The sequence below is a fragment of the Astatotilapia calliptera genome, chromosome 1 (genome assembly GCF_964374335.1).
Source record: "Astatotilapia calliptera chromosome 1, fAstCal68.1, whole genome shotgun sequence".
In the NCBI taxonomy this organism is placed as follows: domain Eukaryota; kingdom Metazoa; phylum Chordata; class Actinopteri; order Cichliformes; family Cichlidae; genus Astatotilapia; species Astatotilapia calliptera.
The window spans coordinates 6,296,146-6,311,784 of NC_137422.1; the positions used below are offsets into that span (position 1 = coordinate 6,296,146).

At 42.4% G+C, this 15,639-nt stretch overlaps 2 long non-coding RNA genes across 2 annotated transcripts in view; one reads left to right on the plus strand and one right to left on the minus strand.

Moving 5' to 3' along the window:
• The window catches only part of LOC145428891 (uncharacterized), a 205,096-nt gene extending 204,350 nt beyond the window's left edge, over positions 1-746 (plus strand). Inside the window, exon 3 of the long non-coding RNA XR_013909226.1 lies at positions 90-746. This is a non-coding gene — a long non-coding RNA (uncharacterized LOC145428891). The remainder of the gene's footprint in view (positions 1-89) is intronic.
• A 12,565-nt stretch (positions 747-13,311) lies between these two features.
• Positions 13,312-15,303, minus strand: LOC145428892 (uncharacterized). The gene is made up of 2 exons (XR_013909227.1): positions 13,574-15,303; positions 13,312-13,491 (listed from the first exon to the last, which is right to left on the minus strand). It is a non-coding gene; the product is annotated as an uncharacterized LOC145428892 (long non-coding RNA).
• Between the last annotated feature and the right edge of the window lie 336 nt (positions 15,304-15,639).

Here is a 15,639-nt window from a genome sequence, read left to right on the forward strand (position 1 = left end):
TTTGTTTTTTGTTTTTTTGTTTTTTCAATGTTGAAATGAAAATCTAGTAGCAACCTTCTCATTTCTTTGTGTTTTGTGCTGTTTTACAGGCCCACAGAGGAGGACAGCTCCGAGGCAGATGAGGGACGGGTCCCAGGACGGTCCATCGGCGGTGGAGCTGGCCATCCTGGTGTCCCTGAAGAGGCCACAGCAGTCTCCAATGAAGCATTTCCTCCTCAGCCTTGTTCCTGCTCTGGAGAGCAGCTGGGTCCTTTTTATTCCTGTCTCTCTGTAAATACTTATATTTTATATATTTATGGTTAATGTTTTTCTGTTTGTGGCACGGTGGTTAGCACTGTTGCCTCACAGCAAGAAGGTCCTGAGTTCAATTCCACCATCAGGCCGGGGTCTTTCTGTGTGGAGTTTGCATGTTCTCCCCGTGTTTGCGTGGGTTCTCTCCGGGTACTGCGGCTTCCTCCCACCGTCCAAAGACATGCAGCTTGTGGGGATAGGTTAATTGGATAATCCAAATTGCCACTAGGTGTGAATGTGCGAGTGAATGTGAGTGTGAATGGTTGTCTGTCCCTGTGTGTTGGCCCTGCGACAGACTGGCGACCTGTCCAGGGTGTACCCCGCCTTTCGCCCTATGACAGCTGGGATAGGCTCCAGCGCCCCCCGCGACCCTGAAAAGGATAAGCGGAAGCGAATGGAATGGGTTTTTCTGTTTGAGAATTTTAATATTATTTCAAATAAATTTTTATAATGACTAATGTCTCAGTTCTACTACACAGCAAATGTTGGCACACGACTTGACACATGTAGAATTTATTTCATATTATACTAATGACAAAATATACTAATACAGTGGGATGCAAAAGTTTGGGCAACATTGTTAATAGCCATTAATTTCCTGTATAAATCGTTGGTTGTTACAATAAAAAAATGTCAGTTAAATATATCACACAGGAGACACACAGTGATATTTGAGAAGTGAAAAGAAGTTTACTGGATTTACAAAAAGTGTGCAATAATTGTTTAAACAAAATCAAGCAGGTGCATAAATTTGGGCACCACAAAAAAAGAAATGAAATAAATATTTAGTGTATATCAATGTGCGTGTCTCCTATATGATATATGGGGTGCCTTTGTGTGGACATGCTTCCCATCCAGAGTGGTCCTGAAGGAGTCCCCGGAGACAAGGAACCTGGACAAAATTGTTCAAAATTAGTATTATTTGTACTGCAGTTACAAAATACATTGTTCAAATTCCAAAATACTTTTGTAATGTCAGATTTAAATCACAAAACATAAATCTTACATAAAACATTTTGTAATTATAAGGATAATTACATGATATATATTAGATATAATATAAAACAGTCGTGTTTTGTTTTAACTTTAACATATCATAATTTGATTGGTAGCAACTTTAACAACTACAGTGAACCAATCACTCATAATTCCTAGACATGTCAATCAGGTAGGAATGAAGTAAGACATTAATAGAAATGAGTTGTATGTTGACATGTAGCCCTTTCCTTGCTTAAATCATTGTTAATATTTTTGAAAAATTAACCTGTGATAAGATAGCATATCAAGAAAGAATATGCTAGATAGAACCATATAACTAAAGATGAACCAAACTGTTCACAATTTTATCTAGCTCTCAGTTTTAAGAACGGCTGGTGACCCCTGTTATAGAGTCTGACAGCTGCGGGGATTATATACAAATATTCAACTATCCCAGAATTAAACCAGGTCTAAATTTTTTTTTTAAAAAGGAGTGAGTATCACTACAAAGATTAACCCACAGTAGTCCTCATACCACAGTCTGATATCAGCAAACACCGAGAGCATACACTGATATGACACCACAGCCATGCTATCAATGCAAACACTGATAACATAGCATAAATCGAATTAAATCGGGACTTGATGAGACCTTTCGAGTATCACTAGAAATATTATGAACAGTCGTCTCCGTATCACAGTTTGCTATCAGTAAACACCGACAGCATTCATTGATAGCATACCACATCCATGTTAGCAGTGTATAAACTATAGTTTTGCATATATTAGCACAAGTATCAATAAAGGACTACTGTATTAAACACTTTTACTAACCTCAGGCAGATGAACAGGCGCTCTGCAGGTGGGATTGAGCGGCTGTAGTTGGTGTCTAGGCGGGCGATTCTGGGGACAGCAGGTCCTCAAACTGGGCGAGTGAAAGACGGTGATATCGCTGAAAGCGGCCGTCATCCAGGCGCAGCTCCTGGAGCAAGTGGTGAAACTCACCAAACTGCTCACGCGTCTGGAGGACCTGATGGACCCAGGTACGGCGAGGACGTCCTTAACGCCGCTGCTGCCATCTAGCAAAGAAACCGTCTGGCACAACTTCCTCCCACATTTCCGGTTCACGCACGTCAAAATATGCAATTTTGAGGAGCGATTGATTTGTGTTGGACACGCGTCGAGGTGCGAATGTGAACGCGTCAAATTAGGGGCATTTGGGGCGTTTTCGCTCGCGTCTATCGCATTCGGTGTGAACACACCGTAAGTGTCAAGTCCGCATCTCTGTTATATTTCCAGTTTTATTTTAAGTTCAAGTTCAAGTTCAACTTTATTGTCACTTCAACCATATACAGTTTAAAAATACACAGTGAGGCGAAACAACGTTCCTCCAGGAACCAAGGTGCTACAAGACAAGTTAGTGCAAAAATAATAATAATATATAATATATCTAGTAATAATATTGTGCAAAAGAGCATTTACAGGTTGGTGTGTGCGATGGAAAATGGAAATGTCTCATGCCAGTGTTTCTAGTTTTGCTTCCTTTGTTTCATTATGTCTAATTCACAGGTGTCAAACTCCAGGCCTCGAGGGCCGGTGTCCTGCAGGTTTTAGATGTGTCCTTGATCCATCACAGCTGATTAAATGGCTAAATGACCTCCTCAATATGTCTTGAAGTTCTCCAGAGGCCTGGGAATAAACGAATTGATTCAGGTGTGTTGACCCAGGGTGAGATCTAACACCTGCAGGACACCGGCCCTCGAGGCCTGGAGTTTGACACCCCTGGTCTAATTAATCCCAGCTGTGTCTTCCTCCAGTTTCCCATTCCCTCATTACTCCTCTGTATATTTAGGCCTTTTGTTTGCCCTTTGTTGCGCCGTCCCTCTTCATGCTGTGTGTTAGGTTCCAAGTGTAAGTTTCTTACTTCCGAGGTTCCTGTGGCCAGTTTTGTTTCGAGTTTTGCATTTGAGGTTTTGGTTTAGACCAGGGGTGGGCAACTCCAGGCCTCGAGGGCCGGTGTCCCTGTAGGTTTTAGATGTGTCCTTGAACCAACACAGCAGATTTAAATGGCTAAATTAGCTCCTCAACATGTCCTGAAGTTCTCCAGAGGCCTGGTAACGAACTAATCATGTGATTCAGGTGTGTTGACCCAAGGTGAGATTTAAAACCTGCAGGACACTGGCCCTCGGGGCCTGGAATTACCCATCCCTGGTTTAGACTGTTTTCTATGAAGAGTTTTTTTCCCAGCAATAAAGCTGCGCTTTAAGTTTAACCTCCCGTCTATGAGTCCTGCGTTTGGGTCCAATCCTGCCTGCCACACAGCTGAATCATGACAATCATGACATGGCAGTTTCCAGGTGACAGCAAGCTTAGAGGCTTGGTGGTTCTGGTCTTTCTAACCACATTTCTCTCATCTGAGGGTGACAGTTTGGGTCTTCTCCCAGAACCTGTTGGTCTGAGTAACTCCTTATATTGTTGATATTGTTTGTAAGAAATCTGTAGATATGCACAAAACTTGCTGGTGTAATTGTATTGCAGTGCTAAATGGTCAGTATTTTAACAAGATGATGTGTTTCTGAAACAGACCTGCATGTGCAGGGCAGCCATTTTTTGTGTGGAGGGGATAAGTTGCAAGATGATCTGTGTGCTCCAATATCCAGAGTGAGCTGAGAAAGTGTTTATAAAATAATGCATGTAACATTTCTGCACCTTTTTAAAGGAGTCTTGTGTAATTTAGCTCTTTTTATTTTTTTATTTTTTTATTTTTTGCTAGCTAAAACACCGGTGTCGGCACATAAGGATGCTGTCATAGCCCGTCAATGACGTTGTATATACGAATGTGAATCACATTATTGGCTGGACTATGGGATAAGGTGGCATCGTTCTAATCCGATATGGGAGCAGCCAATCACTTACTGACTAACACTGCAAAACAGAATTGTTAAAGTTTTATTTTCAATTCAGGTTAGATTTTTGTGTGTGTGTGTGTGTGTGTGTGTGTGTGTGTGTGTGTGTGTGTGTGTATGTAACGCAGATTTTCTGTGCGTAGAGACCGTGCCCCCCACTGCGCAATTGCGCATGCACGCAGCTTAGAGGGAACATTGCCTGCCATGCGATTGCATTTGTCCCTAACCATCGGGATCCCTCATGTTAGCGTTTACCGAGTGGAAAAAAAGTTTGTTCATCCTCCAGCTTCACTGTACTAATGTTATGCTAGCAACAGAGGCTTTAGTAAGGGGAAGTTAAGAAACAGGAAGTTTAGTGCAGAGCTGCAGAGGCATATTAATAAAATACAGGAAACCAGACAGAAAAAGCGGAACTAAGTAACACACACACACTCAGACCAAAAGGAGCTGTTTTGATTGAAACTGCGTGTGTGACATACAGCAGCACTATATATACGTATTTTTGACTTGCAAGGCTTTTAGAACCAACATTTTTAGCTCCACATATGTCTTATATGGTGTTATCTCTGTACTTTGCACGTCGCACTGTTTCAAACATTGCTTATATGGCAAAGTTCCTCTTTTCTGTGTCTTATCTATTAACTCATTCACTGCCAGCCATTTTCAAATCAGGTAACTCCCCACTGCCAGGGTTTTTGAGCATTTTTACTCATTTTTGAAGAGCCACAGAAAACTGTGTGTTATGATCATATAAACGCTGAACCTACCAAAATGAAGAACAGACTCTCTTCTTTCATCCAAAAAAAAAAGCTTGTTTCTACCATTTTCCATTCTTTAGTAATCAGCTGTAGAAGAGAGGTGGGTTCCACCAAAAATGCCTGTTTTGACCAAAAAAAGGGAGAAAACGAGCTTTTTGTGAAAAATACATTTCAAGCAGAAATGTGCCTTTGACACTAATATTTCTTGCTTTGTGACACCTCTAACATATAAAATAGTTTTTCACTTCTATAAAACAAATAACACTGAGAAAGGTTATGTTTTATCAAAACAATTTATTTACAAATATATGAAAAAATAAAATGTACATAGTGAAACATTTATTCACAATGAATAATTCACTTTTGTGTGGTAATCATTATAACACTTTCCGGGATGCAAGGGCACACAACAAGACTTGCACCACATTTTTGTCTCACTGCGCAATCCCTTATGTGCGCAAACCCTGCACCTCCTTGCAGGTCTACTTTTACTGCTGGTGGGCTTCAGTTTTTCAAGTTGCCCGAGGTTGTATTCTAGCCCCTCCCATTGAAAAACGTAATTGACGTCTATAGACGTCAATGGCAGTCAACGTAAGTTTTTCAATTGACGTCTATAGACGTCAATGGCAGTCAACGTAAGTTTTTCAATTGACGTCTATAGACGTCAATGGCAGTGAATGAGTTAATATGCCTATGCACTAAAACTTCCTGTTTTTCAGTCTGGCTGAGCACTTAGTTTGTGAGTCAAAAGTGGCCTTGCTCTACAAGCCTTCATTATTAAAGTACATAAAACAATCTAATGAGCAGATAGATATTAAAATATCTCTCTATTTCTTAACAATAGTTATATACCAGCTAGCACTGGTGGTCCTAGCCTGCCCCCCCCCCCCCCACACACACACACACACAGAGTATGCATAGTATGCAAATGGCTTACAAACAGCCATCATAATTGGTCATACAATGAAACAGGGCAAATCAAGAATTGACAATGACTAATTAATATTGTGCTGAACACAGTCCAAAGATTCAGTAAGCTACATCAGTGTCTAATGTTTACTATCATAGCCAAGTGGCTAACAAAGGTAAACAGACATTTTCACTATCCCTACTAATTAATGTTACTTGTTGTATTTCTGTTGTGGTCAGTGCTATCCTATGCTGTTGCATGCTGGGGCAGCAGGTTTAGGGTCACAGATGCCAACAGATGGGGCGGCAGAAAACCGATTTTTTCTTATGCCATTCCCAATCTGTGCTGGCATGACGTCGGGGCAGCATGAGTACAAGCAATTTTTTTTCTTTTTTTTTAACCGATGCCCATGATGCCGCCCCCACCACGATGCCACCCTGAGCAACCGCCCATGTCGCCCGTATCAAAAAGCGCTGCTGCCAGCTAGCCCAACTTCAGTAACCCTACAAAACGTCACTACTGTTTAGTTTTCTGTCTTCATTTAGGTTTGAAGTGATAGCAGAGCTGTACATTTAAATTTTTTTCAGAAATCTCTCGGTCAGAGCATGGTATATTATATTTAAATTGAAGTAAATGGCCTGTATTTGTATAGCGCTTTACTAGTCCCTAAGGACCCCAAAGCGCTTTACACAACCAGTCATCCACCCATTCACCCACTGGTGATGGCAAGCTACATTGTAGCCACAGCCACCCTGGGGCGCACTGACAGAGGCGAGGCTGCCGGACTCTGGCGCCACCTGGCCCTCTGACCACCACCAGTAGGCAACGGGTGAAGTGTCTTGCCCAAGAACACAACGACCGAGACTGTCCGAGCCAGGGCTCGAACCGGCAACCTTCCGATTACAAGGCGAACTCCCAACTCTTAAGCCACGATCGCCCGCTAGCGAGCTAACTTCCTGCTAACTTCCTGCTAACTTCCTGCTAACTTCCAACTCTGTTAAATTTAATAAATTCTGTTTTCATGGATGCCTGGTTGTTAAACTTAATCGTTACACCTGGCAAAGCAGCAACGCTGATTATTTTATTACTGATGAAAGGATTTAGACAGTTTTTCAACTCTCAGTAATGCTGCAGTGATCGTTTGACTTAGGGACCTGCAGCAGAGTTTGGGCCTGGATGCGGCTAATGACGTCAGACTTAAAGACCGGATAGTATTGAGATTATAATCAGTGCCTCCACTTAGCAGCAGATGACCTTTCAGCATTTCATCTACAAAATATTGTTTCATGCATCAATGAAACAACCTTCTCATTCAGCAGACTTATTAACTAGAAAACAGCATGAAATGATACAGTAAACTCCCAACAAACTAAAATAACAGACTGTTGGCAGAGGTATGAAAATGCGCAGTAAAATCTAACGTGCATAGCTAACTTCATCAACGACATTTTGGGAGGAATAATCACACATCAGCCTTCGGCTGATGAACGCATACGCCCCCTAGAGCGCGCTAACTTTATTAACAGCCACACAAATGTAAAGCACACATCAAACATAAATAAACCATTTGACTGTCTCCATAATTGAGAGCATTTTCTCTTCTTATTTCAACACCCCCACTTGCTCTCATATTATGATGCTCTTAAGTAAACAAAAAAAACAACAAACAAAAGGTTTCTTCCTCAGTACTGTATACATGTTCGTATACCATGTTAATGCCCAAACATAAACTTCTCAAACTTGAACAGCTTAACTTTTGTTGCAGGCTTTGTCATTACATCTGCAACCATCTCTTCTGTTGAACAATAATCCAGAGTTATTTTTCCTGCACTCACAGTTGATCTCACAAAGTGGTACTTTATGTCAACATGTTTACATCTCTGTCTCGTCACAGGATTCTTCGCCAACGCAATTGCACCCTGATTATCTTCATGAACTTTTGGCGGTGCATATTTTTGTCCATCAATACCTTGTAACAGTTGCATTAGGTACAAAACTTCTTGTAGGGTCGCAGCTAAAGCCATGTACTCCGCTTCACAGGTAGATAATGCAACAGTAGGTTGTCTTTTGGTTTTCCATGAGGACCATCTACAGACAAGCTTATGCAATAACCAGTTATACTCCGTCTGTCTGTTACATCAGCTGCCCAATCAGCATCGCTGTATGCCCACAACCTCAGTTCTTTGTTGTCACATTTCCTGTAACACAGTTCTTTCTCGGTTGTCCCTTTCAGATACCTCAGTACATGTTTTACTGTAGTCCATTTGTCTTCAGTTGGCTCAGTAAAGTACTGTGAAAGTTTACTGACTATAAAACTCAAGTCCGGTCTTGTGCATGTAGCCAAATAGATCAGACTACCAACTGCCTCTCTGTACCTTTTGACATCACTCATCTTTTCTGCATCATCAGCATAGTTCAGTTTTTGCTCACAAGGTGTCTGTCTTTCTTTACAATCCTGCATGTTGAATCTTTCAAGTACTTTTTCCACATATTGTTTTTGTGACATTTTTACACAGTTATCACTCTGGTCAAAATCTATACCAATGAAATGTCTCAGTTTACCCAAATCCTTCATTTTGAATTTTGCTGCAAGCATTTTCTTCACAACAGTTAGTTCACTTTCATCACTAGCAGCAATGATCAGGTCATCTACCCATACAATCAGAATCACCTTCTTATTTTCTGTCATTTTTGTGTAAACACAATGGTCAGCGGGGTTTTGCACGAAATTGTTCTCACTCAGATATTCATGCAACAACTTGTTCCAATTCCGGCCTGATTGTTTTAGCCCATATAGCGACTTTTTCAACTTGCACACCAGTTTTTCATTTGTGTCGGATTTTACCTCATAACCCTCAGGTTGTTCCATGAATACCTCACAATCTATTGGTGCATGAAGATAGGCAGCTTTAACATTCATCTGATGTAAAAGCATGTTTTCTTGTGCTGCCTTTTGCATCAACACTCTGATACTAGTCAGGTTAGCAGTAGGGGGAAATGTTTCTTCATAATCCACACCTATCCTCTGACTATATCCTTTAGCAACATAACGTGCCTTGTACTTCTCAGATCCATCAACATTGTTTTTGACTGCGTACACCCATCTACCCCCCACTGTCTTCTTACCCTCAGGCAAAGTGGTTAAGGTAAATGTGTCATTTTCTCTTAGTGATTGCATCTCTTCATCCATTGCACTGACCCATTTCTCTGAGTTAGATGAAGTTATTGCTTCCTTGAATGTTTGGGGAATGTTACACATTGCTCTGTAACAATAATCCATGTTTGTAAGTACTTGATCACAATCCTCCTTATCAGTAACATATTCACTTAAATACCCAGGCCTCTTTCTCACTCTGGAAGGATACCTTGCAGCCTCGCAGTCGAGTTCATTCTCCTGTGACTGGCTGCTCATCTCAGACATGCTTACTGGGATCTGTTCCTGAGTATCTGTGTGTTCTGTACTCACATCAGTCTGTTCTCTGGTCTTGGTGAACCTGTTTGGTGTCTCAAAGTCACCCTCATCATCTGGCACCTTGTCAGTCTGTGTTTGTCTCTCTACTCTTGTTTTAGTCTCAAACTTCACCAGTCTATGCTTCTGTACTTTCCCACTGCCCGGGTAGTAGACCATATAAGCTGGACTGTTCTTGTCATATCCAACAAAAATTCCTTTCTCACACCTTGAGTCTAGTTTTCTCTTGTTCTGCCTGTAGGCATAACACACTGACCCAAATGTCTGCATCCTGGAAAGGTTTGGCCTTCTTCCTGTCAGCATTAAATATGGTGTCTGTTCTGTGCGTCTGTTAAAACATCTATTCCTCACTACAGCTGCTGTTTGCACTGCGTAAGTCCACAACTCTTTAGGTAACTGTTTCTCTATTAACATACACCTGGCCATATCAAAAAGAGTACGCCAATTGCGTTCTGCAGTACCATTTTGGTGTGGTGAGTATGGTGCTGAGGTCTCATGCCTGATTCCATTTTTGCTAAGGAGTGCCTGATACTCATTTCCCATAAACTCTGTTCCATTGTCAGACCTGATACATTTAACTTGCCCATACGGGGCTGTATCAGCCAAAAACTTCTGTGTTGCTTTTGCTGTGTCACTCTTATTTTTCAGAAAATACACAAACACTGCACTGGAATAGTCATCAGTGAATGGGTCTACTGGACCAGCTAGATCTGTGTGTACCAGCTCTAAGGCGGTTTTGGCTCGTGCATCAGGGTCCCTGTTTCTAGTTTGAACAAACTTTCCCTGTGTGCACACTTCACAATGCAAGACAGATTTATCTGTTTTTCCTTTGATTGCCATACCATCAACAACCCCCTGTAATTTCTGAATGTCATCATAATTACAGTGACCAAGAATTTCATGCCATGTTTGCATGTCATAGCAACCCTTACACTGGTCTTTACCTTCAGTGTTTACTGTTTGTAGGTAGTACAGTCTGTTGTACTCATATATTGGGAACCTTGTACCGTCTTTGTGTCGCAGGGTGTCTTTTCCTTGCTTGAAGATCATAGTTGCTCCATTTGAGGTAGCTGCTTTCACAGAGAAGATGTCTTGTGGATACGATGGGATGTACAGTGCCTGTTTCAAGGTTGTTTTGTGGCACTGCCCCCTGCTGTCCATCAAGCAAAACTCTGCCTCCCCTCTTTGCTCTGCAACTCCAGTGCACTTGGTGCCGTCAGCCAACTCTACGTAGTGTGACTTGGGCTGGAAACTGTCGTCGAATCTCCTGAACTTCGTTATATCTGTGACAATATGCGAAGTTGCCCCTGTGTCCACCATCAGACCCTTTTTGTTGATGCCATGCTCTGACTGGAACGCTGCACCCTCGCTGCTTACCCGGAATGCGTAGTCTTTGCTACCCCACTCCTCGGAAACTTTCCGTGCATTGTCTTGCCGCCGTTTCCGTCTGCATGTTGAGTCCCGATGGGTGGTGCTTTTACACTCGCTACACCACTGCTTGCGCTGACACGTCCTGGCTTTGTGTCCCTTTAGTCCGCATCTGAAACACACTATGTCTGCGTTGCCGGCCCCACGGTCATTCGATTTTTCAAACGTGGGATTGTCGCTCGGTCGTGCACGTGCTTTCATGATGTTGTCATCTGACGCTGCGGCGCGCATTTTCTCTGTGTCTTCAAAGCTTCGCAGTTTAGTTTTAAATTCAGCAAAAGTCACTTCAACTTCACTTTGTGTGACATGGATAGCAAACGGTTTGAACGATTCTGGCAGTCCCTTCAAAACCATTGCTACCAATAGCCCATCACTCAAAGTTTCACCAGCATTCCTCAGGGCTGTGATTATTGTCTCTGCTCGTATCACATACTCAGTCACACTCTCACTGCTGGACTTTTGGAGCGAAGTGAGTTCTGTATACAGGCTAATTATACGAGGCTTTCCTTTACCTGCATAATAGTTTCTTAGAATCCCCAGCGCCTTCCGTCCATCATCCGCTGCTTCTCGCATAACAAGAGACAAACTTTTGTCATCCAGAAACTGGATCAGCTCCGCGTAGGCCTCTGCATTCTTTGCTCTCTCTTCTTCTCCCTCCGCGTCGGTAGGCTGCTTCAAAATAATGTCTCTTAAACCTTGCAGACGAAGGTGGCCCAAAAATTTCGTCTCCCATAGTTCGTAATTCTTTTCATCTCCATCAAAAGTCCCCTCGTCCTCAAGACCTGTGCCCCCCAGATGTGTGGAGTCTTTCATAAACTGTTTATGCTGAGTCTGAGTCTGCAGAGGGTCCCAGTGATGTGGAAGACATCATGCCTCGTCCCTGTACCAAAGACGCCACGTCCCAGTGGCCCCCAGGATTACAGGCCCGTGGCACTGACCTCCCACATCATGAAGACCCTGGAAAGGCTCATCCTGGACCAGCTGCGACCCATAGTAAGACCACATCTGGATCCCCTTCAGTTCGCTTATCAGCCTCGTCTCGGAACTGAGGACGCCATCATCTACCTGCTCAATCGTGTCTACACCCATCTGGACCAGCCGGCGAGCACTGTGAGGGTCATGTTTTTTGACTTTTCTAGTGCTTTCAATACCATCAGGCCGACCCTCCTGAGTGATAAGTTAGCAGCGATACAGGTGGATGCTTCTCTGGTGTCCTGGATTGTTGATTACCTGACAGGAAGACCACAATATGTACGTCTCCCACAGTGTGTGTCTGACAAGGTGATCAGCAACATAGGGGCACCACAGGGGACTGTCCTCTCCCCCTTCCTCTTCACCCTCTACACCACAGACTTCAGCCACTGCACAGAGACCTCCATCTTCAGAAGTTTTCTGATGACTCTGCGGTGGTTGGATGCATCAGCAGGGTTGATGAGACAGACTACCGGGCTGTGGTCGACTCCTTTGTCACGTGGTGTGAACAGAATCATCTGCAGCTCAACGTGGCAAAGACCAAGGAATTGATCATGGACTTCAGGAAGACCAGGAAACACTTGACCCCTGTTTCAATCCAGGGGGTCAGTGTTGACATTGTGGAGGACTATAAATACCTTGGAGTACACACATTGACAATAAACTGGACTGGGCTAAAAACACCACAGCACTTTACAGGAAGGGCCAGAGTCGTCTCTATTTTTTGAGGCGACTGAGGTCCTTCAACATATGCCAGAAAATGCTGAGGATTTTCTATGAGTCTGTTGTGGCCAGTGCGATCCTCTATGCTGTTGCATGCTGGGGGAGCAGGCTGAGGGTCGCAGATGCCAACAGTCTTAATAAACTAATCCGTAAGGCCAGCAATGTTGTGGGGATGGAGCTGGACTCCCTCAAGGTGGTGTCGGAGAGGCGGATGCTGTCCAAGATAAAGACAATGTTGGATAACACCTCCCACCCACTCCATGACATGTTGGTCAGTCACAGGAGCACGTTCAGTGAGAGACTGAGATTACCGAAAAGCACCACTGAACGACACAGGAAATCATTCCTGCCTGTGGCCATCTCCCTGTACAACGCATCCACTTAACACACTGGTTACTGCTACAACTACACATGTTTCTTTTCCAGCTATTTATTTATGAGTGACTTATGTATGTATGTATATATATGTATATATTGTACTATTCTTAGTTAGCGTATTGTCTGTCTTGTCTTAATGTTGGTTTATAATGGAGCACTGTAACAAAAAATAATTTCCCCCAGGGATCAATAAAGTATTCTGATTATGATTCTGATTAATATTAGTTAATATTAGTTAATATTAGTACAACTGGATAAATTGAGATTTGATCCAGTGGTGTAGAAATCTTGCAAGTGGTTGTGGAAATAAAGGATTCAGACAAATAGGTAATTTCATCAGGTCACATCTCATCAGATATATGCTTTTATATATTTGCTGACAAAGAGCCTTGATCAGATTGACCAGACAATTTAATCTCATTTAGGCATTTGTCATGGCACAGTGGCCCGTGGAAATGGGATGGACTCAAGTGCAGATTCAAAACCGGAGGCCAGGGGTGAGGTGTAACGAAAAGAGATTTTATTTTACAATGCTCAGAGGCTAACAGAAAGTGCAGACTAGAATCAATGAACATAAACTAGATGTCTGAGGCGAGAGAAAATACTGTGATGATAACTAGATGGCAGGGATAACTGGGTGCAGGTACTGGGCAGGGGAAACTGTGGCGGGCCAGGGCACTGAAACAGAGGAGAGAGCAGTCAGGGGAATCCCACAGAGGGTTGCGAGTGAATCTAAGGATAGTACGCAGAGCTGTCTTACAAGCTTGCAGGTGGGGTTGCGTGGAGGGGGGAGGCAGGAGAGGTCCAGGTGGGTGCTGTATGCAATGCAGGGAGGCAGGCAGGAGAGAATGGCAGTTCCAAAACGGAGAGGGATTACCGGCGGCAGCAAACTGGTATCCAGGAGAACTTGGTAGGTGGGTTTCAGAGGCTGACGAGAAAAACAGAGATACGGTTAATACACACGATGAGTCACCAAGGAACGGACATGAGGCCGAGAACTGACTAAAGTTGGCAGATAATCTGGCGAAGACCAGTTGAGTGCGCTGGTCATAAATACTGCTGGTACGATTGCCATCAGGTGAGGAACAACAAAGACTCCACCCAGTGGGGAGGAGCCGATGCTGTGGAAAACCACCCAGACCACGACAGCATTATAATTGAAAACGGTACCTTTGACATCACAGCAATAAATATGAAAAATGAATGCACAAGTTAGAGAATGCAAACCCCCCCCCCCCCAACCACTATCCAATCCGTATCCAGCAGCAGAACTGGTTGTGAGAGTGCGACATTATTATACTATCTTATGCCATGTCATACCCCTAATTAAAGATTGTGAAATTTTTATGTAATTTTAGTTTGCATTATACTCCTGACTTAGAAGAAGGTGACAACTATTACATTTATTAGACTGATTTGTATTACATGAGACTGCTGATTCATTGTGAATGAATGACATTGTTTTATGATGCATTATACTGCTGATTTATAAGAAACACTGTTTTCCGAGAATCATGGCCTTATTTGTCTGATTAGAAAAGAAAGAACATACTGCACAGGAAGCCAAGGTCATAACTTAGGCTCACTGAGAGAGAAAGAATGTGGATGTTTAGTTTTTATGACTGTGGAAGGGGGCTGACGCTATAAGAATGAGAAACGGTCAAACACTTCGAGATCTGGCGGACACCCTCCTGTCCACATCTCCCCTCCGGATGGTTAATGCTCAAAGTGCTGTACGGAATAATGAGAATTGTATGGAATAAAGAGATTGTTGATTGAGCATTTTTATACACCAAGTGTTGTTCTTCCTTCAGCCCAAAGATCAAAGAATTGAAATATTTAACAAGAGCCTTGTTAAGAGTGTTAGTGTTAGTCTGTGTGATCATAAAACTTTGTGCTGAGCACTCCTATCAGTATTTAGGAGGTCCAGCTATAAGTATGGTTGTGCTGAACACTGACTGAAAATATCCTTGAAACTGAGTACTTTGTAAGGAATGAGCAAAATCTCAAGTATTAAAGCAAGAGAAAAGGTCAAGGTCAAATTTATTTATATAGCACATTTCCAGACAGGTGATGCTGCACAAAGTGCTTAACAATAAAAAATGCCATTAAAAAGAAAGAATGAATTTTAAAAAATTAAAACAATAACTAAGACTATTAAATAAGACTAAAATGCTTGGGTCATAGTATGTTAAAAGCCAGGGCATAAAAATGTGTCTTTAGTAGTGATTTAAATTGATGAAGTGTTTGTGCAGATCTAATATTTAGGGGAAGACTATTTCAAAGTCTGGGACCTGCCACAGAGAAAGCTCTATCACCACGAGATTTGAGATTAGTTCATGAGATGGATAGCATTAATTCTGAGCTCACTTTGCAAACGTTTTTTTCTCCTAACAGACTTTATGACCAGACTGACTTAGCCACCATCTATGTAAAGTCCGATGAAGACACAATGAACTTTAAGACATGTATTGCATGGATATGTTTGCATAAAAAAAATGACGAATGGGTACAGCTCGGTGGACTCCCGTGGGCATCAGACGAGCCAAATAATCATGAAAGCTGTGGTGTTGTCCAATACAATGATGACAAGCAAGTAAAATTGTTCTTGAAAACATTTTTAAGAACTGTTTTGAAATTGTGTTCATGCTTTTTTAAACAACTATAAATTCAAAATCTCTCCAAAATACTCAATGCATTTCTCAATCAGGGTGTAGTGTTTTGTGCTTTCATTTTTCATAAACCTACTGCACTGGGTTTACTGATACTTTTCCAGAAAGATAATTCTGACTGACACACCAGAGATGGCCTTGCAAGAAAGACAAA